Here is a 4,469-nt window from a genome sequence, read left to right on the forward strand (position 1 = left end):
TCCAGTTAGAATGGCAATCATCAAGCATACAGATAATAAATGCTGGTAAGTATGCGGAGGAAAGGTATGCTTATACATTTTTGGTGAGACTTCAAATGAGTATAACCATTTTGGAAAGTAGTATGGAGATTTCATAAAACCTAGGAATGGAACCACCGTAAGGCTCAGCTATTCCACTCCTTGGCATTTATCCAAAAGAACTAAAACCAGTATATTATAGTGATAGCACACATAACAACATTTATAGCAGCACAAGCCACAATAGTCAAGGTATGGAACCATTGCAGGTATCCATCAATAGATGAATGGATAATGAATAAAGAAAATGTACGTAATGGTGTTTTAGTTATAAGGAAGAATAAAATTGTGTAATTTGCTGGTAAATGAATGGGATTGGAGAATACTCTGATGTGTGAAATAAGTCCTACTCAGAAAGTGAAGGGTCAAATGTATTCTCTTTTATATGGTAGCTAAAAAGAAATAAGGAATTAAAAGGGGAGGGGAATCTCATAAAAATACAAGGGAGAACAGTAGAATAGGGGAAGGGGAGAGAGGTAGGACAGGAGGTATGGGAAAGGAGAGGAACACAAAATCAATTTAATCAAACCATGTCAGGTGCAGGTATGAAAATGTCGTGATGAATTCCACTTTTATTTTTTTTTTTTGGTTTATGCAACTTTATTGAAGAAAAATAAATCAATTACTAGCAGAGCTATTAGTTGATCACTCATCCATTGACAACTTGCATCATTTATTCAGTGCTATATTAAACAGTGTATTGGAAGATAGATTAACTAATAGCTCCAAGCCTCCTAACAATTTAAATGAAAATTACAAAATGTTTTGAGACCCTATTTTGGAATACAAAGGGTGTTTGACTTCCAATTTCCATTCTCTGTAGAACAAGAACAGGTCATTCCTTTATTGACATGCATAAAATACATCACATTTTCTGTTCTGCTGATGCTATAAATTCAATACCAATTCTCCAGCCACATCAGTTATGAGCATAAAGTATAACATGTAACCTCAAATCTCTAACAGTGGAAGGTTTAAACAAAATGGATGCTGCTAGAATAATGCTGCTTCCTTTGATGTGACAACTGAGCATCCATCTCCCTCCCCCTCAGATGATTTCTTCAGCATGTTAGAGCAGTGAGGAATGGTTTAGTCTCATAACCAAATTAGAGTGAAGACATTGGCCACATAATACACATGCTCCATTTTTTAAAAAAATTCTGAATCTTGGGCAACTGTTCTCTTGTAACTACTTTACAGTTTCTAAAAGCAGTTATTGTCCAAAGCTGGAAGAACTTAAGTCTTCTCAGATGAGCATGTGAATGAATGGAGGGAGGTAACCAAAAAATAAAATTAAAAAAGATGAGGTCTGATAGGGGAGCAGCCGGATAAGAAAAATCAAAAAAGGAACAGTAATTTAAAGTTTATTCCAGCTATAATGCAGGTTATTCTGACTTTAAGGTAGCATCACATGGCATACTTCTGAGTCCATTCCCGAGATATTCTGTTGTACTTATCTCTGTCTGTTTTATAGATCCGTGCAATCTCTGGCACTAAAGGGTCATCTGGATTTGGATCACATAGCAGTGAACAAATGGATAAAAGAACTTTAGAAATAGTTAAAGCAGGAGACCATTGTGATCTTAGAATATCAAGACAAATGCTGCCATTACTGGTAATATTTGGATGATAAATTCTTGTTGTAAATGCAACCTTAGGTGGTTTGAAGGGGTAGTCTGTAGGAAAATGAATTGTCAAAAAGAATACACCACCTTGATATGGGCTGTCATTAGGTCCCATAATTGTGGCTTGCCAATGAAACATATCATCCCCAACTGGACCTGCAGAACATTGTGCTGGAGGGTCACGGGCCAAATCACTAAGTTCCTTATTAATCCGTTTCAGCGCCATAGTCTGTGCTTTTCGTCTGGCTCCTCACTATCTCGGTGTGTGCTCAAAGGTCCGGCCAAAACTCTTGATTATCCGGGCGGCGGGGAAGGATTGTGTCTTCGTCTCACACCGCTGTGCCAGACACAGGCGCAGAGGGGCCGGGGCCTCCCTCAAGCTGCGGCCTCGGCCTCCTCCCCGCGCGGCAGCTGGTGCCTCCCCGGCCCTACGGGGCTCACGCGCACGACACAGCCACAAGATCTGAATTCCACTTTTATGTGTAACTATAATTTATCAATTTAAAACATAAGACAAAAAAGATACATTCATATGTATCCTAAGGCTAACTCGCTGTTGAGAAAAACCAGGACACTTTTCCAGGTATGTTTCTACTATAGATATGTAGAAAATCTTGAAAAAGTATAATATTAAATATGCACATGTTAGCTAAAAAAATCTATGGAAGTATTATTGTTAGAATGTATAACTTAACATAATATTAAAAATAAAATCTGAGCTCAAAAATAAAAATGTATTATCCTCAGATCCTACAAAGTAGAACTTAAATCCATTAAAATAAAATGAAGATTATTCTATAGCATCATACATACCCATAAATGGTCATTGTATGGCTACCATCATATGGATTGATGGTCATCCCCCAAATTTATGTTGAAGTGCTAGTTCCCTGTACCATATAAAGTGAACTTATTTGAAAATAGGGTTGTTGCTATTGCAAATAGTTAAGAAGAGTTAAGACAAGTGATGCATTTGTTTAGCATGCACAAGGCCCTGGGTTCAATACCCACCACAGAGAAGAAGGAAAAACAAAAGAAGACTGTTTCCAATATCTTACCCTTGGACTTCTATCTCTAGAACAGTGAGACGATAAATATGTGTTGTTTAAGCCATGCAGATATTGGTATTTTTACAGAAGCTCTAGTAAACTAATAAAGCCAATACACAAGAATTTTTGTTTTTTAATTAGACAAGTCTGCCACATATAAGGTAGGTCTAATAAATTATACCAAAGAATGCAAAAAATAAAAATAAAAATGAGAGAATTGTTAAAAGTAAATAAATTGTAAAGCAGAGATGTTGGATATTTTTTTAGGAAATAAAGTGGCCAAAGAGGTGACTAGTATGATTTTTAATGCATATAATTTTTAATAGATGATTTTTAATGCATATACTTGATACAATGTTCTCATACCAAATTTTGAACAGAATAAGGATCAGGTTGAGCAATTTCCAGACATAATATAGGGAAATTTCTTAACATTAATCACCAGGAAAATTTCAATACTATCAGAAAGAAAATAAATATTACCAAATGATAAGAAAATATATTTATATAAGCCTCCATGAGCAACAAGAGATGCCATACACAGTGTCATGTTGTGTTAAAATTATTGGGGATAATAACAATAAGACTAGGGTTATATATCCAAAGGAACCAGATACAATAGAAAAGGTAAAATATAGTAACCTTAGACACAGAAGACTAAATTTGCTTTTCACATATCCTTAACTTAGAAAATACTTAAAGAAAAATATAATTCAAGAAACTTTAAGTTGATCCCCAAATTTCAGATAGATGTAATGCAAGAAATAAAGAAACAAAGAAATCTTATACTGTACCATTAGAATGTCTACAGATTTGAGGACAAGCCAGAAGTTACTACAAATAATGTGCAATACAGCCAAGATGAGAAGGCACACATGACCCAGAATTCTAAAAGATAAAAAAAATAACTAGGAAAGATAGGCTGCAGATATAACTTTGATAAGATCTTTCTATTACCTGTTCTTGTTACATAGGTATACTTTCTTTAATTTTAAACATTATAAATATTGTTTTTTACAATGGATTTTTTTTAGAGAGAGAGAAAGAGAGAGAGAGAATTTTTTAATATTTATTTTTTAGTTTGGGGTGGACACAACATCTTTATTTTACTTTTTATGTGGTGCTGAGGATCAAACCCAGCGCCCCCACACATGCCAGGCAAGCGCCATACCGCTTGAGCCACATCCCCAGCCCAACAATGAATTTCTTATACATGGTGCAATGTCAGATTTCACTTTATTAAGGAATCTGGATAGTTTTTTTCTTTCATGAAGTGAGTTGTCAGTATAGTTGGGCACGATGGTACATGCCTGCAACCCTAGCTGCTAGAGAGGTTAAGGCAGGAGGATCACAAGTTCAAAGCCAGCCTCAGCAAAAAAAACGAGGCACTAAGCAACTCAGACCCTCTCTCTAAATAAAATACAAAATCATGCTGGGGATATGGCTTAATGATTGATTGCCCCTGAGTTCAATCCCCAGTACACCCCCCAAAAAATAAATAAATAAAAATGAATAAAATGATAAGTATATTTTGATTCAGTTCTATCATGTTGCTTTGTTATTGCTGGATCATCTGGGTTTTGTTTTTTCTCTTCTTTTGCACCTCTTTTTTTTTTTTTTTTTTTTAATATAGGAAGGAACTCAAGGGAACAACCTCTCCCAAGTTTTGCATGTTTATGTCAGTTCCCCTGGTAGTTTTAAGAGGAATTTGGCCATA

The 4,469-nt window shown here is 35.4% G+C and overlaps 1 pseudogene; it reads right to left on the reverse strand.

Moving 5' to 3' along the window:
* Window positions 1-885: 885 nt before the first annotated feature.
* LOC114103643 (ubiquitin-conjugating enzyme E2 D3 pseudogene) lies at window positions 886-2,161 on the reverse strand (annotated as a pseudogene).
* Window positions 2,162-4,469: the final 2,308 nt, after the last annotated feature.

Source organism: Marmota flaviventris, chromosome 1 (assembly GCF_047511675.1).
Source record: "Marmota flaviventris isolate mMarFla1 chromosome 1, mMarFla1.hap1, whole genome shotgun sequence".
NCBI lineage: Eukaryota > Metazoa > Chordata > Mammalia > Rodentia > Sciuridae > Marmota > Marmota flaviventris.